This window comes from Monodelphis domestica, chromosome 7 (genome assembly GCF_027887165.1).
Source record: "Monodelphis domestica isolate mMonDom1 chromosome 7, mMonDom1.pri, whole genome shotgun sequence".
Classification (NCBI taxonomy): domain Eukaryota; kingdom Metazoa; phylum Chordata; class Mammalia; order Didelphimorphia; family Didelphidae; genus Monodelphis; species Monodelphis domestica.
Window position 1 is genome coordinate 291,334,094 of NC_077233.1, and position 25,751 is coordinate 291,359,844.

A 25,751-nucleotide genomic window follows, 5' to 3' on the forward strand; every position below is an offset into this window, starting at 1 on the left:
AAAAGGGAACGCCGTAAACATGAGAACATGGAACAGGTTCCCCATCAGATCCAGGAAGAATTCATGTCCAAACCAGGCACAGAGAACATCACAAGCTATAAAATCGACAGCTGTGACTACGCTACATTTAAAAGGCTCTGCACAAACAAGCGAATGCAACCAGGATGAGAAGGGAAACAACAAACTGGAGGGGGGGTGCGGCAGTGCCTCGGGCACGTGCCTCATTTCTCAGCGACAAAGAGCTGAGTTAAGCTCATAAGAACTCCAGCCATTCCCCAAAGGACAAACGGCCAAGAGACAGGCAATTCTCAGACGAAGAAATTAAAGCTATATTTGGCTTGGTGGAAATAGGTTCCAGATTACTGTCAATTAAAGAAATGCAAATTAAAACAGTTCTGAGGCGGACCTTGCGTCGATCAGCCTGGCTAATAGGACCAAAAAGGGAAATGGCACCTATTAGAGGGGATGCGGAAAGATCGGGACACGAAGACGCTGTCAGTGGAGCTGGTGAGCTGATACAACCATTCTGGAGGGCAGTCTGAGGCTACCCAAGGGCCATAAAGAGGCGCACTGAGCCAGCAACGCCACGGCGAGGTCTGGGGCCGACAGAGACCCAGGATGGGGGAAGGACCTGCTCATACAAAAAACACGCATAACAGCCGTGTTTGTGGGGGCGGAGAATGGCTCACTGAACAAGGGGTGGCACGTCGCTGGGTGGAATGTGTTTGTGCCATAGGAATGACAACCAAGATGGTCACAAAACATCTGGAAAAGCACACGACGTGATGCAGATGGAAGGAGAAGCAGAGAAGGGCGCACACAGCGACGGCAGTAGTGGAGGGTGATTACCAGCCATGCAAGGGTCCAGGACTCACTGCAAAGGGCCGCCCACCGCCGATGGAGCGCGCCACTCGTTTCCTCTGTGAATTCTCCTCTAGCACAAGCCGTACTGGGCTTCTTTTCGACATGTGGACACGGAGAGACGTGTGATCATACCTGTCCAACTAGACATGGCTTGCGTCTTGCGGAGAGGGGAAGAGCGGCTCCCAAAATGTCAGAAAATGGCTATAAAGTTCCATCAACGTGGAAAAAGATAACATTTATCTTAAAAGGATGTCTACATGCACATAAGACTGGCTCTCAGTGTGAATAATGAACCCCAAATCCGCACCGCAGTAAATCTACGCAAACTCTACACACGGTAACTTGGGAAGAGAGGCTGCAAAGGTAAGGAAAGGCCTCCTAAAGAGGTAGAATGTGAATTGAGTCTGGAAATGGAGGAGGAATCCCGAAAGGCATCAGTGAAGAAAAAAACGTCAGAGTCTCCTCGCTCTCCAGCCGGTGAACCCACCGGGGTAAAGTCGCCGATGCCCAGGGTCAGGCCAAAGCAGCCACCGTGAGCCTGAGACGGAAAGGCTACATTCAAGGCAGTTACACTTTAGGTGTTCTAGTTGTGGGAGAAAATCAACCGGATACTGTGCAGAGGCGGTTTAAAGCGCCATTTGGTCTAAAAAGGTCCGGGCTGAGACAGAGCCGAGAGGAAGGAAGGGAAGGTTCACGGAGCGCAGTCTACATCTAAATCGGCAGCCTGTGGTGAGCCAGCCAAAGGAAAGCTAAAGGGAGCCTGGGCTGTGCTCGGAGAAATAGTCTCCAGGAGTAAGGAAGTAAGATCGCCTGCTCTAGGCCCAGTCGGGGCACACTTTGAGCACTTGCTCATCCGATTTCAAAATATGTGAAACGAATAAAAAGCAAACTTTAAAGCGTTCTAGAAGTGGTGTTGCTTGTGTATCTATCGCTGTCTATTAGCGCTCACAACTTGGCTCGAACCTGCCTTTCCACACTTGGTACACATGACTTACTCCCTCTTCTATGCCAGCCAAACCCATTTCCATCTTCCATCTCTTATCTCTTTGCCCAAGCTGTTTCCTGTGCCCGTGTGACCCGTCTTTACCTCCAACTCTGAAGAATCCTCAGCTGCTTCCAGAGTTCAGCTCAAGAGCCGTTTCATGGTGGAAGCCTTTCCTGAATCCTCCAGATGCATTAATCTGTCTCCCCCAGGCAACACCACCTATTTCTTTTAAACATGTTCTCTGTCTACTGAATAAGATAAAAGAATGACAGTTAGAGGGAGAGGCCCTTAACACTCAAGTCCAGCTTCCCCATCTGTAAAAGGGGGAAATTGAGCTCTAAAGAAACTGTGGGGACTTCCGGGTAATCGTGGCTGCAATCTAGACGCCACACGCTTCCTCTCCCCGGCACCGAACGAAATAGACTACATCAAAGGAGCATAAAAGTCACCTTTGGCGGAACAGGACTCCCCAGTATCCCACAGAGGTGAAGGTACGTGGGGCTTGAACATTTCCACACTATAATAAGAAGGAGGAAAAGCTTGCACAGAAAACTGAACTGAGCCGCCCCTCCCCCACCCCACCTCCCCCACCAAACCAGAGTGAGCTACCTGAGCGCTCACCAGGACAGCAAGTGAGTGGGGAACATCTCTGTCTGGGGGGGGGGGGAACTCCAGGGTCCTTGGGATCTGGGGACTGCCAGGAAAAAACGTCTCAGGGCGGTTTCACAGGAGAACCCGGCGCTGAGCAGGGGGGTCAGTGGAGCTGTACTTGGAGCAGCTGTGCTGAACATCTCCGCGGAGCTAAACACCAGAGGTGGACCACGCACTGATTATCTGGGTGGAGCTGAACACCTGGGCAGTTTGGCTGTGATCAGGGCCCAGCGCTCTAAGAAACCTCGGAGGCTGGGAAGAACTAGTCTGAAGCAACCTAAATTCACAGAAAAACCGCCCATATAACCCAGACCCCAGACCAAAAAGGAAAGGGGAATAAAACCACCAAAGGGATGGCTCACATGGCCCAAAATCAAGCCTCCAGGAAGAAAGGGAAAAAAGTGACTATTGAAAACTTTTATGGTGGAAGTACCCAAGGAAAAGAGGAGAATGAGGAGGAAATCCAAAAAAAATCAGAACATGCCTCCCAAAATGGAAACTATCAACAAGCTCTGGAAGATCTCAAACTGGAACTTACCCAAAAGATGGAAACCTGGAAAGAAAAATGGGAGAAAGAGATCAGCAGTCTGACAGATAAGACTGCTCAATTGGAAAAAGAGCTCGAAGCATCCAATAGAAGAGCAGACAAAGCTGAAAAGCAAAACCAGTCCCTACCGACCAGAATCAAGCAACTCGAAGAAAGTGAGATGATAAAACAGCAAGAATCAATAAAGCAAACCCAAAAAATTAATGAATTAGAAGAAAGCATAAAATATCTCACTGAGAAGGTCACCGATCTCGAAAACAGAGGGAGAAGAGAAACCTCCGAATTATCGGTCTCCCAGAAAAACCAGAGATAAACAATAAACTCGATATTATTCTACAGGAGATTATAAAAGAAAATTGCCCCCACGTTCTGGAGCAAGGAGGCAAAATAGAAATAGAAAGGATTCATAGAACACATTCTATACTAAATCCCCAAAAGACAACCCCTAGGAATGTAATTGCCAAGTTCAAGAGCTTCCAAGAAAAGGAGAAAATCCTACAAGAAGCTAAGAAGAGGAGCTTCAGATATAAGGGGGCTCCCATAAGGATCACACACGACTTAGCGGCTAACACACTAAGAGACCGCAAAGCATGGAACACAATATTTAGAAAGGAAAGAGAGCTGGGTCTCCAACCAAGAATCAACTACCCAGCAAAACTGACTATATACTTCCAGGGGAAAGTATGGGCATTCAACAAAATAGAAGATTTCCAAGCATTTGCTAAGAAAAGACCAGAGCTCTGTGGAAAGTTCGATATCCAAGCACAGAAAGCAAGAGAAACATGAAAAGGTAAATATGAAAGAAAGGGAAAAGGAGATAAATCTTATCTTTTTCTTTAAGTCAAACTCTCTTCTATAAGCACTACATTTACATCAAATTATAGGAAAATGTTTTGTGTAACTCTCATAAAGTGTAGCATCATAAGAGTAGTTAGAAGAAACATGCATAGGGAAAGATTGGGGCATTAAGAAGATTTGGGGAAAGTGGGGGCAAAGAAAGGAAAAGGGAGGGGGGAACCGTCGATAATACTAAGATTAACTTCAAGAAATAGGGGGGACTCAATAGAATAATCTTTCCCATATAAAGATACACATGGGACGGGGAGGGGAAGAACTCTCATATGAGAAGGAGAGGAAGAGAGCGTGAAGTGGAATTACTTAAACCTTACTCTCAGTGAAATCAAATCTGAGAGGGAAGAACATCTAGATCCAGTGGGATCCTGAATTCTATCTTATCCATTAGGGCAAGAAAGAAAGGAAAATCAAGGAGGGGGTGGGGGGAGGGAGTATAAAAAGGGAGGGAAGGCGAGGGGGGAGGGGAAGGGAGCATAAAAAGGGAGGGGCTAGAAAGGGAAGCATCTCAAGGGAGGGGACTAGGGGGACTGACCAAAAGTAAATCACTGGTTCAAAAGGAGAAAGCTAAAGAAGAAAGGTCAGAACTAGGGGAAGATATCAAAATGCCAGCAAATCCATAAATGACAATCATAACTTTGAACGTGAATGGGATGAACTCACCCATAAAATGTAGACAAATAGCAGATTGGATTAGAACCCAAAACCCTACCATATGTTGTCTTCAAGAAACACATATGAGAAGGGTTGACACTCACAAGGTTAGAATTAAAGGTTGGAGTAAGACCTTTTGGGCCTCAACTGATAGAAAGAAGGCAGGAGTTGCAATCATGATATCTGACAAAGCCAAAGCACAAATAGACCTGATCAAAAGGGATAGGGAAGGTAACTATATTCGGCTAAAAGGGAATATAGACAGTGAGGAAATATCACTAATCAACATGTATGCACCAAATGGTATAGCATCCAAATTTTTAATAGAGAAACTAGGAGAATTGAAGGAGGAAATAGACAGTAAAACCATATTAGTGGGAGACTTGAACCAACCACTATCAAATTTAGATAAATCAAACCAAAAAATAAGCAAGAAAGAGGTAAAAGAGGTGAATGAAATCTTGGAAAAATTAGAGTTAATAGACATATGGAGAAAAATAAATAGGGACAAAAAAGAATACACCTTCTTTTCAGCACCACATGGCACATTCACAAAAATAGATCATACACTAGGTCATAGAAACATGGCACTCAAATGCAGAAAAGCAGAAATAATAAATGCAGCCTTTTCAGATCACAAGGCAATAAAAATATTGATCAGCAAGGGTACATGGAGAGCCAAATCAAAAATTAATTGGAAATTAAATAACATGACACTCCAAAATCGGATAGTTAGAGAAGAAATCATAGAAACAATTAATAATTTCGTTGAAGAAAATGACAACGGCGAAACATCCTTTCAAACCTTATGGGATGCAGCCAAGGCAGTACTTAGAGGAAAATTCATATCCCTGAGTGCATATATTAACAAATTAGGGAGGACAGAGATCAAGGAATTGGAAATGCAAATAAAAAAACTTGAGAACGAACAAATTAAAAACCCCCAGAAGAAAACCATACTAGAGATCCTAAAAATTAAGGGAGAAATTAATAAAATCGAAAGTGACAGAACTATTGAGCTAATAAACAAGACTAGAAGCTGGTACTTTGAAAAAACAGACAAAATAGACAAAGTACTGGTTAATCTAATTAAAAAAAGGAAAGAAGAAAGGCAAATTAACAGCATCAAGGATGAAAAGGGGGATCTCACCTCCAATGAAGAGGAAATTAAGGCAATCATTAAAAACTACTTTGCCCAACTATATGGCAATAAATATACCAACCCAGGTGATATGGATGAATATTTACAGAAATATAAATTGCCTAGACTAACAGAAGAAGAAATAGTTTTCTTAAATAATTCCATATCAGATAAAGAAATCCAACAGGCCATCAAAGAACTTCCTAAGAAAAAATCCCCAGGGCCTGACGGATTCACCAGTGAATTCTATCAAACATTCAGAGAACAGTTAATTCCAATACTATACAAACTATTTGACATAATAAGCAAAGAGTTCTACCAAACTCCTTTTATGACACAAACATGGTACTAATTCCAAAGCCAGGCAGGTCAAAAACAGAGAAAGAAAATTATAGACCAATCTCCCTAATGAATATAGATGCAAAAATCTTAAATAGGATACTAGCAAAAAGACTCCAGCAAGTGATCAGAAGGGTCATCCACCATGATCAAGTAGGATTTATACCAGGGATGCAGGGCTGGTTCAACATTAGGAAAACTATCCACATAATTGACCACATCAACAAGCAAACCAACAAGAACCACATGATTATCTCAATAGATGCAGAAAAAGCATTTGATAAAATACAACACCCATTCCTACTAAAAACACTAGAAAGCATAGGAATAGAAGGGTCATTCCTAAAAATAATAAACAGTATATATCTAAAACCACCAACTAATATCATCTGCAATGGGGATAAACTAAATCCATTCCCATTAAGATCAGGAGTGAAACGAGGATGCCCATTATCATCTCTATTATTTGACATTGTATTAGAAACACTAGCAGTAGCAATTAGAGAAGAAAAAGAAATTGAAGGCATCAAAATAGGCAAAGAGGAGACCAAATTATCGCTCTTTGCATATGACGTGATGGTCTACTTAAAGAATCCTAGAGATTCAACCAAAAAGCTAATCGAAATAATCAACAACTTTAGCAAAGTTGCAGGATACAAAATAAACCCACATAAGTCATCAGCCTTTCTATATATCTCCAACCCATTTCAGCAGCAAGAACTAGAAAGAGAAATCCCATTCAAAATTACCCTAGACAAAATGAAATACTTAGGAATCTATCTCCCGAGACAAACACAGGATCTATATGAACACAACTACAAAACACTTTCCACACAACTAAAACTAGACTTGAACAATTGGAAGAACATTAACTGCTCATGGGTAGGACGAGCCAATATAATAAAAATGACCATCCTACCCAAACTCATCTATCTATTTAGTGCCATACCCATGGACTCCCAAAAAATTTTTTTACTGATCTAGAAAAAACCATAAGAAAGTTCATTTGGAAAAACAAAGGATCAAGGATATCCAGGAAAACAATGAAAAAAAATACAAAGGAAGGGGGCCTTGCAGTCCCAGATCTCAGACTATATTATAAAGCAGCAGTCATCAAAACAATTTGATACTGGCTAAGAGACAGAAAGGAGGATCCGTGGAATAGACTGGGGGCAAGCAACCTCAGCAAGACAGTCTATGACAAACCCAAAGATCCCAGCTTTTGGGACAAAAATCCACTATTTCATAAAAACTGCTGGGAAAATTGGAGGACAGTGTGGGAAAGATTAGGTTTAGATCAACACCTCACACCCTACACCAAGATAAATTCAAAATGGGTGAATGACTTGAACATAAAGAAGGAAACTATAAGAAAATTTGGCAAACACAGAATAGTATACATGTCAGACCTTTGGGAACGGAAAGACTTCAAAACCAAGCAAGAATTAGAAAGAGTTACAAAATGCAAAATAAATAATCTGGATTACATCAAATTAAAAAGTTTTTGTACAAAAAAAACCAATGTAACCAAAATCAGAAGGGTAACAACAAATTGGGAAACAATCTTCATAAAAACCTCTGACAAAGGTTTAATTACTCAAATTTATAAAGAACTAAATCAATTGTACAAAAAATCAAGCCATTCTCCAATTGAAAAATGGGCAAGGGACATGGATAGGCAGTTCGCAGCCAAAGAAATCAAAACTATTAATAAGCACATGAAAAAGTGCTCTACATCTCTTATAATCAGAGAGATGCAAATCAAAACATCTCTGAGGTTTCACCTCACACCTAGCAGATTGGCTAACATGACAGCAAAGGATAGTAATGAATGCTGGAAGGGATGTGGCAAAGTAGGGACATTAATGCATTGCTGGTGGAGTTGTGAATTGATCCAACCATTCTGGAGGGCAATTTGGAACTGTGCCCAAAGGGTGCTAAAAGACTGTCTGCCCTTTGATCCAGCCATAGCACTGCTGGATTTGCACCCCGAAGAGATAATAAAGAAAAAGACTTGTACAAGTATATTCATAGCTGCGCTCTTTGTGGTGGCCAAAAATTGGAAAATGAGGGGATGCCCATCAATTGGGGAATGGCTGAACAAACTGTGGTATATGTTGGTGATGGAATACTATTGTGCTCAAAGGAATAATAAACTGGAGGGATTCCATGTGAACTGGAACAACCTCCAGGAATTGATGCAGAGTTAAAGGAGCAGAACCAGGAAAACATTGTACACAGAGACTGATACACTGTGGTACAATTGAATGTAACGGACTTCTCCATTAGTGGCAATGCAATGTCCCTGAACAATCTGCAGGGATCTAGGAGAAAAAACACTATTCATAAGCAAAGGATAAACTGTGGGAGTAAAAACACTGATGAAAAACAACTGCTTGACTACAGGGGTGGAGGAGATAAGACTGAGGAGAGACTCTAAATGAACACTCTAATGCAAATACTAACAACAGGGAAATGGGTTCGAGTCAAGAACACCTGTGATACCCAGTTTAATCGTGCGTCGGCTATGGGAGAGGGAAAGGTGGGGGGGGGGGGGGGAGGAAAAGAAAATGATCTTTGTTTCCAGTGAATAATGTATGAAAACAACCAAATAAAATAATGTTTAAAAATTAAAAAAAAAAAGAAAGAAAGAAACTGTGACCCAGAGTGAGTATACATCAGGGTCTGAGGCAGAATCCAAACCTGGGCCTTCCTGACTGAGTGCAGAACTCAATCCACTACACATATAGGTACATGTCATTTATTCAGCAGCCTTTTGATGACAGAAACAATTTCATTTTAGTCGGTATCCTCAGCACTTAGCATGGTTCCTGTTATGTAGTGGGCCTTTCTTCCCTCCCTCCTTCCTTCCTTCCTTTCTCCTTCCTTCCTTCCCTTCTTTCCCATTCCTTTCTTTCCTTCCTTCTCATTCCTTCCTTCCTTCCTTCCTTCCTTCCTTCCTTCCTTCCTTCCTTCCTTCCTTCCTCCCTCCCTTCCTTCCTTCCTTCCTTCTTTCATTTTTTGTCTTTTGAAATTTAGCTAATGTGTCCCCTTGGGAACTCTTATCTCTATTAAATGCTCTGGTAAACTTATCTCTATTTTTGGCAACGCATTATACTCCCTTGTGTCATGACTTAACATTGAGTACCTTATATATTTATGACCAGTCTCTTTTCCACAAATGTAAGATCGCACCCTCAGTGGGTCTAAACTGGCATCTGCAACGAGTTACGTGTTGGCCAGTTGTCTCACTTTACTCAGTGTTTTGGGAATCAAGAGAGGGAAAATTAAACTCGCCTCAGAAATAACTTTAATGTAGACTGAAAAGGCCTCAAAAAAACATTAAATTGAGCCTGACCTCAAAGGCTCCTTTCATCAAGATACAAATCTAAGATCAAAGTAACGCTTTCTTGTCGGCAGCGACAGTATTTAAATTCTACATTCATCTTACGTTTCTCCTCCCCTTTGTTGCCAGACTTCTTTCGAAAGCCACTTCCTCGCTTCTCAGCAATCTTTCTGGCCTCATCATAAAACGTCTGACGGTTGCCTCTGCAAAGTTAGAAATTAGTTTTTAATTGCCCAAACGAATGGCCTTTTCTTCATCCTAATCCTTCTTGTCCTCTCTGGAGCTCTTTACATTGTGGGCCGTTTCCTTCTTTCTCTTTGTTAAGAACTCACTTTCCAAAGTTGCAAGAAGCAAAAGCCTCATGAGAAACCTTGTAAAGTGCTCATACATAGGCGACGCTTCCTAATGGACTGCTTTCACTCTTTCTGGCTGTCTTCTCACTAGGGCTTCGTGGCAGCCTGCTGTCCTCCTGGTGTTCCCCTACTTATCTGAGCAACCGCTGGCGAGTTCTTCATCTTGGTCACGCCCAGTGGCTCCCCGATTCTGTCCTCTTCCCTTTTCCCTCAATATTATTTCTCTTGAGGGTTCTCAACCTCATGGGTTCATCTCTCCGAAGATGCTTTCCAGCTCCATATATCCATCTCTTCCATCTCTACCCTCTCTTCGGAACTCCATTCCCACACCACCAACCGGAGGCATCTCAAACTCACCAGGGTCAAAATCGAATTCTTTATCTTCCCCCCCAAACCCTGTAACTGTTAGGGGCATCCCCATCCCCCATCCCCAGGACTGCACCTTCAGTGTCACCCTCAGGTCCTCACACTCAGCCCACAGGGCCAAATCCAGTCATTTCTAACATGCCTGGCAGCTGACCTTCTGGCCACCCACACCGACACGACCCTGTTTTTCATGGTCTTTCTAGCCAGTGTCCCTGTTTCAAGTCTCTTCTCCTTCCAGTCTGTCCTCCAGTTGCATGCCAAGACGGCTGTTCAATGAATTCCACTGGATCTCTCTCTTCCTTCAGGATCCAACAGGAAGCCTTCTTGGTAAGGTGGCCCCTTCCTGACTGACAACCAGCACTTAGAGAGCCTTTACGCTTCCAAAGCACGTGCCGTACATTAATTCATCTGATCCTCCTGACCGCCCTGCGGGAAGCATATTCCGGTCCTCCATCCTCGTTTTATAGGCGATCTGCCCAGTCCCACGGCCAGCAAGAGCTTGAGACAGAAGCTGAACGCGAATCCTCCCGACTCAAAGTGCCAGGCGGCATCGCCTACCCGTCTCTGTCCTTCCAGGCTTCTTCAACTGTACTCCTCCGCACAAACGTCACATCCCAGTAATACTGGCCTACGTGCATCTGCTGGAGCTGAGCATCACACCACCATCGCCACGTCTTTGTGCCCCTGCTCCCTCGACTTCCCCTCTTCAGTAGCTAGTGTGTGTGTGTGTCTATCTTGCACTTACCCAGCTGTTTACATGGTGTTCCCCCATTATAAAGTAAGCTTTTTGAGGGCAGGACCTATTTAACTCTTCTTTGTAGCACAAGGCCTGGGTTCAAATCCAACCTCTGTCATTTACTAGCCATGTGACTCTGGGCAAGATACTAATTTACGTTTGCCTCAATTTCCTCACCTGCAAACAGGGATGATAATCATCTCTACCCCCTAGGATTGTGGTAAGGACCAAATAAAATAAGTGCTTGGCACATACTAAGCGCTATGTGAATGTGAACTCTCATTATTATTGATCCTATCCCCAGTAGATGCAACAGCTACATCTTCTAGATTTTCTAATTTAATTCAATGTTTTAATGGCATTTTTTCAAAAGGAATATAGACCATAAGCTTAGACTTTGGCTGAGAAAATATGAGCATCATCTAACACAATACAACCCGACAAACTGAGTTCAACACCTAATAGGTACTAGATTCTTGTGGTACCAAGTCAAAACAGACACCATCAGAGAATTACAGAGATTTTGAATTGGAAAGGATTCTCTCTCTCTCTCTCTCTCTCTCTCTCTCTCTCTCTCTCTCTCTCTCTCTCTCTCTCTCTCTCTCTCTCTCTCTCTTTCTTCCTCCCTCCCTCTGTCTCTCTCTCTGTTTCTTTCTGTCTCTATATATATCTCTGTCTCTCTTTCTCTCTGTGTCTCTCTCTGTTTGTCTTCTCTGCCTCTCTCTCCCCCTTTCTGTTTCTGTCTCTCTCTCTCTCTCTCTCTCTCTCTCTCTCTCTCTCTCTCTCTCTCTATATATATATATATATATATATATATATATATATATATACATATATACATATATATATATCTGTCTCTTTCTCTCTGTGTGTCTCTCTCTCCCCCCTGTCTCTCTCTCTGTTTCTCTGTTTCTGTCTCTCTCTATATATATCTCTGTCTCTCTCTCCCCCCTCTCTCTGTTTCTCTCTGTCTCTCTATATATCTCTGTCTCTCTTTCTCTCTGTGTGTCTCTCTCTGTTTGTCTTCTCTGCCTCTTTCTCTGTCTCTCTCTGTGTGTCTCTTTCTCCCCCTCTCTGTCTCTCTCTCTGTTTCTCTCTCTCTCTGTGTCTCTGTTTCTATCTCTATATATATATCTCTGTCTCTCCCCCCGTCTTTCTCCCCCCCTCTCTGTCTCTCTCTCTGTTTCTGTCTCTCTATATATATATATATCTCTGTCTCTTTCTCTGTCTCTCTCTCTGTGTCTCTCTCTCTGTTTCTCTCTGTCTCTCTGTTTCTGTCTCTCCCTATATATATATATATATCTGTCTCTGTCTGTTTCTCTCTCCTTCTCTCTCTCTCTGTGTCTCTCTCCCCCTCTCTCTCTGTCTTTCTCTCTGTTTCTGTCTCTCTCTATATATATATATATGTCTCTTTCTCTGTCTCTCTCTCTGTGTCTCTCTGTTTCTCTCTGCCTTTCTCTGTTTCTGTCTCTCCCTATATATATATATATATATATATATATATATATCTGTCTCTGTCTGTTTGTCTCTCCTTCTCTCTCTCTCTTTGTCTCTCTCTCTGTCTCTCTCTCCCCCTCTCTCTCTGTCTTTCTGTCTCTCTCTCTCTCTGTCTTTCTCCCCCCCCCCGTCTTTCTCTCTCTCTGTTTCTCTCTGTTTCTGTCTCTCTATATATATATCTCTGTCTCTTTCTCTGTCTCTCTCTCTGTGTCTCTCTGTTTCTCTCTTTCTCTGTTTCTGTCTCTCCCTATATATATATATATATATATATATCTGTCTCTGTCTGTCTCTCTCTCCTTCTCTCTCTCTCTGTGTCTCTCTCTGTCTTTCTCTGTCTGTCTGTCTCTGTCTCTGTCTGTCTCTCCCCCCTCTCTCTGTCTTTCTGTCTCTCTCTCTGTCTCTCCCCCTCTCTCTCTGTCTCTCTCCCCCCCCCCCCCGTCTCTCTCCCCCTCTCTCTGTCTCTCTCCCCCCTTCACACATACATAAATACACCCTCCTTTCTCTTTTCAGCTTCCTTTAGCACATCTTCCTCTCTTCAAGTGTAAGCTTCCTGAAGGCAAGGAATGACTTTCTTTCCTCTTGTATTTGCACTCCCAGCACAATATCAATGTTTAATAAATGCTTGAGAAAAAAATACCAGAAAGAAATTCCCAGTATAACATTTCGTGCTCTCGGTGACCTTGCGTTCTCCTAAAAACACAAATGCGTGTCACAGAAATGCAAATCCTTAGCATACATTTGTTGTGTAAACAGTACAAAAAAGAGACAGGCAAGAATGGGGAAAGGCCACTGAGGTCAAAGGAGCTGCTCTTTACCAGCTGTGAGTCAGTCTGTTTCACTCCACCCAAACTGAAATAAGTGCCAATGTGGCACGTACCCAGAGGCCTCCTGCCACAGAGTCAACAGGATTCACACTGGCATGGTGCTTTTAAAGGCAGAGAAGGTCATCTCTCCAGCACTGGCACTCCACCAGGTACACTTGAACGAGGAAAGAATCAGGCTGAAGTGCTGTAAACAAGCTGATTCACTACTCAAAGATCATTGGAATTGGCTTTCTAGAACAAAATAGAGGCTGTTTTCACTTTTTCCTTTGAAGTTCGATACAAACCAGGAGATAATTTCTCTTATGCCTCCTCTTTGCCTTAAAAACAAGTCAGAAGAGAAGCATGGAAAGAACTGAAAGTCGAGTAAAATCCACAGGCAAACTTTTGATCACCGCCAAGCAAGGGAAGCTGTAGAACCAGTCTTGCACGTTTGGAACAAGTCTCTGCATCAAGCAAGCCCTGGACGGGCGGCTTTCATGCTGTCTGAGCTGCACATACTTTTCTGCCTCACAAAAATGATGGCGGTTGTGGAAGGAAGAGGTGCCCCAAGTTTAGCCTGATGAAGAGTTAACCGAGCAGCTATTTTAGGTGTCGATTTTTTCTTGATACTTGATACCGTAAGAGAGGCTATGTTGTTAAATGTGGAGTAAGGTCTTATCTAGGAGAATGAAAACACTCCAATACGCTTTCTTTGCCTTTTCTGATACTTGTCTAGGTTTTCTTTACTTCTTCACTTCCTATTTTTGCTTATTGGGTTCTATCAATTTCTTTTTTTTAACTAAAAAGAAATCATTATGTCTCAAAATACAAAATTTAGCCTTGTCTTACTTTGGAACTCTTCTCGGCTTTCACCCAAGTTTTCACAAACATCCCATACTAAAGAGTCAAAAAATCAGCTGAGTCTTAAACAAACTGCGACAAATTAATTTTTTATGTCTGATATGAAACACTGTGGGGGCTGACCATTGTTTAACATTCAATTACCGTAAATAGGGTTGTCTGTTTATCTGCAAATCTCACAAGAGCAACAACACTTTACACCACAGAACAGTTAGAACTTTCCAACTCCCAGAATGCTATTTACGGACCAGGAACATTAGTTGCAGGAAAACCCAAGATCCTTGGTATCCTCTCCAGGAGTGAAACAAGAGAAGGCTTATTCCCAGGCTTCCCCTACAGAATCACATTCTCTGCTGGAGGGGATGTGGCAAAGTAGGGACATTAATTCATTGCTGGTGGAGTTGTGAACTGATCCAACCATTCTGGAGGGCAATTTGGAACTATGCCCAAAGGGCGACAAAAGAATATCTACCCTTTGACCCAGCCATAGCACTGCTGGGTCTGTACCCCAAAGAGATAATGGACACAAAGACTTGTACAAAAATATTCATAGCTGCGCTCTTTGTGGTGGCCCAAAACTGGAAAACGAGGGGATGCCCATCAATTGGGGAATGGCTGAACAAACTGTGGTATATGTTGGTGATGGAATACTATTGTGCTCAAAGGAATAATAAAGTGGAGAAGTTCCATGGAGACTGGAACAACCTCCAGGAAGTGATGCAGAGTGAGAGGAGCAGAACCAGGAGAACATTGTACACAGAGACTAATACACTGTGGTATAATCGAACGTAATGGACTTCTCCATTAGTGGTGGTGTAATGTCCCTGAACAACTTTCAGGGATCCAGGAGAAAAAAAACACCATTCATAAGCAAAGGATAAACTATGGGAGTGGAAACACCGAGAAAAAGCAACTGCCTGAATACAGAGGTTGAGGGGACATGACAGAGGATAGACTTTAAATGAACACTCTAATGCAAATACTATCAACAAAGCAATGGGTTCAAATCAAGAAAACATCTAATGCCCAGTGGACTTACGCGTCGGCTATGGGGGGTGGGGGGGGGAGGAAAAGAAAATGATCTATGTCTTTAACGAATAATGCTTGGAAATGATCAAATAAAATATATTTAAAAAAAAAAAAAAGAATCACATTCTCCCGATTCTTTTTTCTAAGAACAGTTTTTCATCAAACACAATTTTGGTCTTCCCTAAATTCAATGTAAGTGAGAAAATACTTTATTTCAAAATGAATTGTAAAACTACCACAATGTATCAGAGCGTGATACGTCACCATAAAGGGGGAAGAGAAAAGAACCCGAGTCATAGGCCTTCCCACCCTCTGAACTGGCCTCAATCCCCACTTCTAGGATGCAAGGAAAACCGAAATTTCAAGTGATGTATAATTCACTCATCTCGCCATTATCCAAGCAAATGAGGATGTGGAAGAGAATCTGCAGCAGCGAGGCGACATCGTAGGTCATAAGTTTAGCCCTTGAGGGTTGGCGGGTCAGTGAGTGCAACACCCCACATTCAGCCACATCTTACAGGTGATGAAGTGGAGAAGCCCATGATTAAGGAAGCGGACACGACAGAGACTCGTGCAGGGTCACACAGCTTGTGTCCAAGGCAGGCTTGAATCCCCTGCTCTGACTCCCCGTCCAGAGCCTCTTCCACAATGCACTATACCACTAGCAAGTCTTTGGGAAGGTGCACAGCAAGTTAAAGGGTACCCAAATATCCTCTGAGAAAAAACTCACTTAACTACCACATTCGCCCTCTCCATGAAGAGAGGCGCTCAGCCTCAGGATGAATGGAGGTCAGGAAGAACAGGGTCCAATGGGATCCCGACAACCGGACCGCCTCTCTCTCCCAGTACCACCCTATTTCTGGGAATGGTGGACTCCGCCACAGTCTCTGGGCCACGGCCTAGACACAGGAGTGAAGGGCTAGAGACCAGTCCAGAGGGAAGCAGCCCCTCAGAGATGCACGGACTGAGGACGAGGCGGTAAGTGATGGAGCAAGATGGCGGAATGGACAGCTGCCAGGAGGCGCTGAAAGAGGGGCAAGACCTCCAGGGAGGCTCCCAATGAGGTTCTGCACAGAGTTCTGTCGACCACACAGCCGCGGGCAGTAAGTGCCGCCATCAGTGGGAACACGCATCCTGAGATATCGACCTAAAGGAGCTTGGAAAGCCCAGAGGAAGCCGAAGGCGGCTGCCAGGCTCTCCCATAACTACTTCAGAAACACACGGAATGGCCTATGGAAATAGCAGAAACAAGGCCAGGGACGGGGAAGAAAGCGGCCCCTGAAAACATGTGTGTGTCTGCACACGCCTGCACATACGTGTGGAGGCACACACATTCTGCACGGCCACGGCCACACGCCTGCGCAGCTCGGTAAACCGGGCCGGCTGGACAGATCCCGTGGGGTCACTCCTCGCTGGGCCCCACTGGGGGCCCGTTACAACCTCTCTCTCCCGTGTGGCCTCAGAATGAGGAACAAAGCTGGGGCTCAGCGGAGGGTTTCAGCGGCTTCAAGAAGCATCCGGGCCGCTGGACAAAGCAGCTGAAGGGCCTCCGCCCGAGCAAGCACGGAGTCCTCCAGGACTTTCCCAGCCCGGGAGCCTCCCACCACGGCCAGGCTTGCGGCCGGCTCGTCCGCCCGGGCAGGGCCTGCAGGAGGAGAAGCCGCGCTTCTTCTTCCCGGAACCCCAAAGGCGGGGGGAGGAGGGGAAACCACGGAGCAGTTCCAAGCTCCTCTACCCTGTTTTTGTGGGCGAAACCCCGGGGGGCGGGGCTCGGGCTGCCGCAACAGGTGCGCGTCTGAGTTCGGACCGAGGCTCCTGGCGGGCTTTCTGAGGAGCAGCCGAGTAAACACACACCCACCCACCCACACACACACACAACTGAATTCGGGAGGCCGGAGAGGGGGGAAGCAGCATCTTTGGGGCGCCGTCCGGCCCCTCCGTGAATGACTGTTTCCTGTCCCAGGTTGCAAAGAGCTGCCTCCGAACTCCCCGCCTGCGGAGAGGAAGCTGAGGGGAGGAAGGGAGGAAGCGGGTCCTGGGGTCACGGAGGTACGGACACAAACCCGAACAGGCGCTGACCGCCAGGGAAGGGCCGCTCCCGTGCAGGGAGAACGAGCGGCTGCGGTCCCAACTCTTTCCTACCCCAGACTCTGCTGCTCCCTACCCGTCTCTGAGCCCCAAGAACCCAGGACAGCGGCTCCCACAGCCATCCAATGGCGCGCGTCCCCTCCAAAGGGAAGCTCGGCTCGATCGCCGGAGAGGCCGAGCCTGGATCCAGAGGCTATCTAGGGCCGGAGCTGGGCGAGCGGCCGAGGGGGCTAGAGGGGCCCTAAAGGCTCGCCCCCCCCCTCGGAGCTTGGGGGGGGGGGGGATGAGGGAGCTCAGTTCCGCTTCCATCCGGGTAGCAGGTACAGGAGTCTAAGTACAGGGCCCGGGAAGCCCCACGCAGAGGCCTGAGCGAATGGGGAAAGCTGGCTAGATGCGTGCGTGCGTGTGCAGGAATGGGAGGGCGGCCGGGGACAGTTTCTTTCTGAGATCTTGGCTGGCTTTCACAACTCGGCCGAGCCGGGCAGTCTTCTCCGCGGGCTGCCAGGCACAGACAGGCCCTCAAAGCCACCAGCCCTCCAAGAAGCCAAACTGCTCCGCTCACGCAGCACAATCCACTCCCCCCATTCGCAACTCTTCCTCCGGCCAGCATCTACACGCCGAGCCATTTCCGGCTTTCCTCCTCACCTGCGATTTTATAACGAGGATCCCACCTCATCTCTACCCCTCCCTCTCTCCCGGCAACTCGCGTTCCCTGAAAAGACCCCTCGGCCTTCGGACCTGCCCTCCCCCTCTCACTTCGCGCCCCCCTCCCCCGCCCCGCAACAACAACCAAAACCAAAAGCCGTCAGGTAGCCCCAAAGGCTGACACGGCGCTGTCCGAGCGCCGCCTTTCCAGCCCCCCCCCCCCCCCCCCCCCGGCCTCCCCACAGACCCAAGCACCGGCGCAGACGAGTCACGGAGACGCCAAACACTAAGCAATCCGTGCAGGATCTGTGGGTGGGAGACCGGCGAAGCCGCCCGTCTAACTCGAGAGCCAGGCGTTCCCGGCCGCGACAGCTTCCTGTGGCAGCTCGGCAAGCACTTGCCAGGGGAGAGAAGAGGCGTGCTCGGTGCGTGGCTGGGGGAGCTCGTTACCTGCGGCTGGAGAAGAAGAAACTCGGTCTCGGTCTGCGCTCTCCTTAGCGCCCGGCTCCTCCCAGGCCCCCTCCTAAACGAGGGCTTCAGCAGCACTTCAATCCCTCGGCGTGCGGCTGGAGCTAGAAATGGGGCGGCGACCGCCCGCGAGAGGAGGAGGAGTTGGTGCCAGCATGGAGCAAGTTTGGGTCGCCCCCAGTATGGCGGCGGCGGCGCTAGAAAGTGGAGGAGAGAAAGCTCGGTGCAGCAGCGGCTCCAGCCAGAACCAGATTGCCTAGCGGTGAACAGCTCCAGGGAAAGGGGAGGAGAAGAATGATGCTTTGCTGCGAGCTACTGGAGGGAGGGGAGCTGGAGCCTTGGCGCGCGCGCGCGAGCACTCTCACCCCCACCCCCCACCCACGGACTCCACAAAATGTGTCGGGTGTTGCGAGGCCGACTTGAAGGTCCTTTAAAATAGCAGTTCGTGTTCGTGTTCTAAAGTGACTTTTATTTGTCATGGTTTGGGCTCTGTAATTGGATGAGTAGCAGTAATGCCTTCTTAGCCAAACATTTACCTCAAGTGCAGCGTTTTGGGTGAAATGCTCCAAGTACACCCAATGAAGAGGCAACAGACAGTCCCTTACTAAGATCCTTGTTTGTCTTTGGCACCAATTTACGGGGCGTGTCGTAGACATGTCTCCAAGGACAGTGGCATTGCAGGGCCGGCCGGAGCAGAGAAAGGGAACAGCCCACCGGCAGCTTTGCCTTCAGACCACCAGGCCTGGAGCCAGAGGCGGCTTCTCTCCCGCCTTCTTCAATCCATTTCCACACTTAGATGGATCTTTTTCCCCCACGAAGAACTGTCCCTTTGGCCAATCATGGAGCTCATTTACTTCCCAGAGCCTGTGCCAGCATAGCCTGTCCTCTAGCCAGCTGAAGACGGAGCCCACCAACAATTCCCAAGTGGGGCAGGAATATTCCACGCCACTCTCTTGGTTTTTCTGTGGGAAAGATATCAAGTTACTTCATTTCCTGCCTTCAAGAAACTTGCATAGACCTGTGACAGGGAAACAATAACTGTGGTCCAAAGTCATACATTGAAGTGTATGAAATCCCAAAGTGTCACCGTGATCATTCACCCGTGCTAGTCTAGTCTTCCTTCCTTAATGATGTTAGTACCCCGCCAGCTCACAGTTCTCTCCTGAACCAGATGACGTCAACAGACAAACTGATACTCCCAATCAACCTCACCATTCAGTTCCCTGGCCTACTCACTCCCCTTACCTAGTCCTATTCCAGCACAGCCATACCCTGAGACCCGTCATGCCCTCCACCTCTCCCTCTGCCTTTCCTTTTGGTCTATACTGACTTCCAATCCTGTACTGCCTCCATTTTCTTCAGGCCATCCCTCGCCCCACCCTCTTCCCTTATGTTTCTAGCCTGTTGAACTAACTTCTCCCTGCCTAGCAACAACCTAGGAAGCCCCTCATCAAAGTGGAGAAAATCATGCAACCATTCTAACTGGATCCATTGCAGATTTCTCATGCATAACTGCAGCCGGGTCCTCACTGCCACAGCAATCCTTTTACACCTGCGTTATCATCTCATCACCCCTATCCATAGGCATGCTGGCAGACTTTTCCTCTCTCTTCAAAGGTCCCACAGATTTCTCTCCCCTCCCCCTTCAGCTGAGAATTAAATCTCCCACAGAACGATTTGAAGCCATTTGCTGTGAGCTCCCTTTCTGCCCAGGTCACTCAGAAGCCTTCTGGCACTGGCCTCTTTCACTCTTGTTCCATGTGAAGAGGCAGCTCCTCTATTCTGTTCTGCCTCCTCCAACAGATTGTCCCCCACCCAACTCACTCATTTCTCTTAAAGCTCTGTCTTGAAGCTCTTTCTGTACTTTCTACAAATATACCTGGGTCTATTATCTCAAATATATTCCCTTGAGAAGATATGAGAGATGCCTCTACTTCTCTTCTACTCATTCTTTGCTAAACCCCTGTACAATCTGGCTTGCAGTGTTGTCATTCTCCTGAAACTGGTTTATTTTTAGTTGCCAAATCCAACAGGCTTCTTCTTCATCCTCATTTTTCTTGAACCCTCTGAAGCTTTGGACATTGCAGGTGACCTACCTCTAGGTTTTGAGGACTTCATTCACTTCCAGTTCTCTTTCTACCTATCAGACAGCTTCTTCTCTTCTCAGTTTCTTTGAGGTCTCAGTACTTCACCAGCTCCCCAAAGCATCATTGGGTACCAAACGAATGGAATGTCTTTGTGTGTGCATGCACGTGCTTTCACAATTATGTTTAGCCATCCCTTGTCCTAGCCAGATGAAGGTACTGTTCATAGGGTGCCCACCTCACCATGTGGGCATCCTCCAGGTTCAAATAGTTTTCCTCCTATTCTTATCCTCTTTCATTATGCGATGACTTCCTTCCCTTTCTTCCTCCTGAGAACAGTCTCTTATCTGTCTCCTCCTAAAATCATCAGCACAGAACCTGACCATTGCCAGGCTCTCTGGAAGATTCTTGAAGATCCTGGGGTTTGAAGGAGACATTTACTGTTTGAACAATAAAGTCAAGGAGAGGAGCAGCTTAGCTACTTAATATAGTCAAATGAAAACAAGGCTGATGTTTGCTATTTCAAGTCCACAAACCAGTCAGCACAGCACTTGCAGAGTGGACTGGCAAAGCCAAGGACCCATTACTCAGTGTAGGACTGGTTGAGATGAGAACTCAGTATTTGGCAAAAACTGCCACTGGGAAAACTGGAAAACAGTCTGAGAAAAACCCGGTTTGTGCCCCAACCTCACATGCATATTGTTGGAGGGAAAGAGAGAGGAAGGAGTGCAACGGCAGTGAGGAAAGGCTTTGCAGAAAAGGAGCCAGCCCAGATTCTGGAACTCTGAGGGAGGATGTTAAGGGGCTCTAACTGGGCTCAGGGCTCTTGACTTCCTGCCTCTTGAGTTGACTGGAGGTCTTGGCTTCCTGTCCCCTGGAGCTGGGGAGAGTAAAGATACCGCATCTCTCTTTGTTCTTGCTCGGACAACCCAGCTTTGAAGTAAAAGCAAAGTGTTCCTGTCTGCTGAGAAGGAGAGTAGCCCAAAGCCTGATATAACCAGAGTGTTGGTGAGAGCCTGAGCCCAAACTCCGGCCTGGCCCAGCTTGACCTCAGCCATCAAGAGCTCAATTCTGGCTAGATCTGGGGAACTATCTCATCCCATCGACCAACCTGGGAGGATTAAGTAGAGTCAGGTGTTGCTAGGGAGGCTTGGGGAATCTTAGGCCAAGATAGGCCAGGGCTTAGGGACCGTCAAGATAAAGAAATGGCCATGAGGGAATGGCAGTGGGAATCTCTTAGAGCTAGGGACCCTGTTCCTTAATCCTCCCTTCATACTTCATTGTTTGTTCCAAAATAAATCCATTTCCTCTTTTTACCAACATGTCTGAAGGCCTTAAAGTGCTGGTCCCAGTGAGGAAGGCTAACAGTCTTACCTTCCTGAGGGGAACTGAGGAATCAAATGAACCTCAGAATCTTAACATCAGCAGTAGCATCATTATTAGTGTCATTATTTCAATACACACATTATTTACATCATAGGTATATTCCAAATGGATACAGAATTTTTATATAAAAGGCCACATTACAATCAAATTAGGGGAGGTGGGGAGGACATTTTTTTTTGCAACTATGGCAAATGGAAGAGTTCAAGACCAGGAAAAGTATAGAGAAGACCCTAGAATAAAATTGTCTAACTTGCAAAGTGTTCAACAAACAAAATCAATGTAGCTAAAATTAGAAGGTAAGCAATTAAATGGGAGCAATCTTTGCAGCAAGTTTCTTTGAGAAAAGTCTGCTATCCAAGATGGATTCTAATATATAAAAACAAAATTCATTTCCCACTTGACAAATAGTTAAAAGATATTCTCAAAGGATGAAATCTATTGAAATCCATTAAAAATTCTTTAAATTACTAATAATAGGAAAAATGTAAAATAAAACAACTTTGACACTCCACTCCATTCTGATACTCTGTTGGCAGAGCTATGAATTAGTCCTTCCAAAAAGAAATTTAGAACAATACCTCAAAATTCAATAAACTGTAAATTATTTTTTTTATGCAGTGCTACCCTTACTGGATCTGTACTCCAAAGACATCAAAGAAAGAGGAAAATAACCTACATGTGAAAAATAATTTAGAATTGTTTTTCTTGTTGCAAAGAAATGGAAACAAGGAGGGTTTCCATCAATTAGTCTAAGAGCCAAATAAATTATGGTATATGAATAACAGAATAATATTGGCTGTAAGAAATAGTGAAAAATATAATTCCAAATACATCTCAAAGACCTACGGAAACCTATGCAAAGTGAACAGGCCAAGCAAACAATTTATACAATAAGAAAATTGTAAATAAAACAATTTTGGAAAAATTAAAAATTGTGATCAGTACAACAACCAACCACAACTCCAGAAAACTGACGATAAAACAAGCTACTCACTTACTGATCAACAATAATTAACTCAAAGTGAAGCATGACATATGTTCTTTTAAAGAACCAACGTATGTGTTCCTCTTTCCCTCCTATTTTATGCTTATTTGTTACAAGATTTTTTTTTATTGCAAGAAGGTATAGATGGGAGATGAGATAACCAGTAATGTCACAAAAAAGGAAAACAAAAACAAGAAAGAGACATAGAAGCATTTAAAAGAACACAAACAAAAGAGAAAGAAGTTCAAAAGGAAACATCCAAGATATTGTTGAAAATTATGTGGTTTTTTTATTATGAGCTTTGAAACCAAGTTGCATACAATAGACTAAAATCTTAGATATTATCATATTTTCCTATTCTGATTTGTATGTGGAGATGTTCTTTTTTAAATTAAGTGTTTTTCTTCCAAAAAACTCAAAATAAACAAGAATCTAGCCTTAGCTGAAGAAGCCAGGACCATCACTTTCCACCCCTTTGACCTACATTCTTGCCCTCATTACTCATTAATGTCAATAACAAAACCTCCTTGTTCCTCTTTTGTTTACTTCTATCCAGCACAAAAGTGCTCTCTACATATAGGAATATAGATGAACACACTTACAGAGCCTTCTTCTTCCTCTAGAAATGTCTCCGTACAATGAATAACAATTCTAGAATTATCTCAAACACAAAGCCACAATTGGAAGAGAAAAGGGAAGAGTGGAGAGAGATGGAGAAAAGTTTAGGTTTTAGTGACTTTCATATGATTTTAGTTTGTTTACAAGGAAACAAACTTGTCTTCAGACTTGAGATATCAATACATTTAACTCCTTTTTACAAGGTTCTCCTCATTGCTTGAGGTTCGCTACTTGATTCTCCAACTCTGAATTTGGGATAGAATTGGAAAAGGGAAGATCCTTGTTCTTCTGGCTTTGGATCTCTAGAAAAGACCTACAGTAGTGCCAGGCTTTCTTCAGGGAGAAGAAGCCTCTAGGAAGAAAAAGATCCTTGGGAAGAAGCAGATGTGTAGAGGATCCAGAACTCAGTCACGTCCTCATCTCTGGCCAGTCTCTAGAGTTTGGAACCTTTCGGTGTCTTCCCTTGAATCTGGATTCCAGGAGAACAAGGATCTCACCTCTTACCAACTAGGCCTCCCACAACGGAACCAATCTCCCCCAGTGAGGAAAGCCTTAGGCAAATGAAATGGGCTCGAAGTTACCTAATGAAACCTCTATAATTTGCTTCAACAGATACGTGTGATGGTAATTATGCTGTTTTTGCCTCACTGTCTGAAGTGAGGAGCACATATTAGGCTAACAACAAAGTTTAAGTTCTATTTCACTGGTGTTCTTTTACTTAAGTACTTGAAGTTTTATTTAATGGAGAAGTGATAGGATTTAGTTATCTTTATTGATATCTACTTGTGCTGTTGCTACTGAGCTCTCGGTTTACCCTCATACACTCTAATTCTCTTGTGGGGAGCTCCAGGACACTGGAAATTTGCCATTAAGATATTCATCATTGCTCTCAAATCACTGGACTGCTGCATGGGGAAGGTTTGAGGACAAACTACAAAATGCAGCTCCTCTTATTTTAGTATTAGGAGATTTAATCAGCCACACCCACAACAACTCCACACTCCCAGGCAGGAAAATTCAAAGGGACATTTAACTTTCTATCCTAATTTAAAATTTTATATATCTCGAGCTAATTCTTGACCTCTCTATGTTTGAGGCAAGGTCAGGATATAGGCAATTTTTAGGTAAAAGAAATAAGAAGAGAAAACTTTTTAAAAATAGATTATTATAAATACCTTTCATTTTTACAGAGCAAGATTCCTCCCTATATCCCATTCCTTTCCTTCCCTTTCCCACAGAGCCATCTCTTATAACAAATGATTTTTAGCTTTTTAAAAAGGACATTTTATTTCTCTCAAATTGCATGTCATTTTTTAAAATTATGAATTTATTTAGAATATTTTTCCATGATAACATGATTCATGTTCTTTCTCCTTTTCCCTCTCCCTCCTGGAGATGACAAGAAATTCCACTGGGTTATACATATAACATTATTCAAAACCCATTTCCATATTATTCATATTTGCAAGAGTAATCTTTTAACACCCAAACCCCAATCATATCCCATGTGATCAATCATATGTTTTTCTTCTGCATTTCTATTCCCACAGTTCTTCCTCTAGATTGTCCTGGATTGATACTAGTAGAAAAGTCTGTTACATTTGATTGAGCCACAATGTTTCAGTTTCGGTGTACAATGTTCTCCAGGTTCTGCTCATTTCACTCTGCATCAATTCCCAGAGGTCTTTCCATTAACACTCATTTTTAAAAAATTTGAGTTCCAAATTCTCTCCCTTCTTCCTACCCTTTCTCCCTTCTATATCTCCCTACCCTGACAGCAAGAGATTTGATAAAGATTTTACATGTGCAATCATATAAAACATTTTTCTGTATTAGTCATTTTATGGAAAATATATCAAAAAAAAGAAGAAAGTAAAATATTGTTATATGTTAAGGTCAGCATTTCAGGCTATCAGTTTTTTGTGTTTTTTTTGAGACACGACATTTTCCTTCATGACTTTTGGATCACTGCATTAGTAAGAATAATTATGTCATTCACATTTAATCATCAAAAAATATTGTCACTGTACTATCTTCTGGTTCTGCTCACTTCATTTTGTATCAGTGCATGTAAATCTTTCCAGATTTTTCCAAAAGCATCCTTCTCATCATTTCTTATGCCACAATATAGTATTCTATCACTACCATATACCACAACTAGTTTAGCCATTCCCCAATTAATGGATAGCTCATTGATTTCCAATTTTTTGCTAGGACAAAAAAGAGCTGCAATGAACATTTTTTTATAAATAATTCCCTTTCCCTTTTTAAAAAGATGTCTTTGAGCTATAGATCTAGTAGTGGTATTGTGGGATCAAAGGGTATGCTCTGTTTTAGAGCCCTTGGTACATGGCTCCAAATTGCTCTCTAGAATGGCCAGATCAGATCACAATTCTACCCACAATACATTAGTGTCCCAATTTTCCCACACTCCCCTCTAACATTTATTATTT

General features: G+C 44.4%; 1 protein-coding gene across 15 annotated transcripts in view; it reads right to left on the bottom strand.

Moving 5' to 3' along the window:
• SEMA4D (semaphorin 4D) overlaps window positions 1-19,561 on the bottom strand; it is a 163,642-nt gene extending 144,081 nt beyond the window's left edge. For all 15 annotated transcript variants that reach the window (XR_008913401.1, XR_008913400.1, XR_008913399.1 and 12 more), the window contains exon 1: window positions 18,208-19,561. The gene's annotated coding sequence lies outside the window, so the exon portion shown is untranslated. The remainder of the gene's footprint in view (window positions 1-18,207) is intronic.
• Between the last annotated feature and the right edge of the window lie 6,190 nt (window positions 19,562-25,751).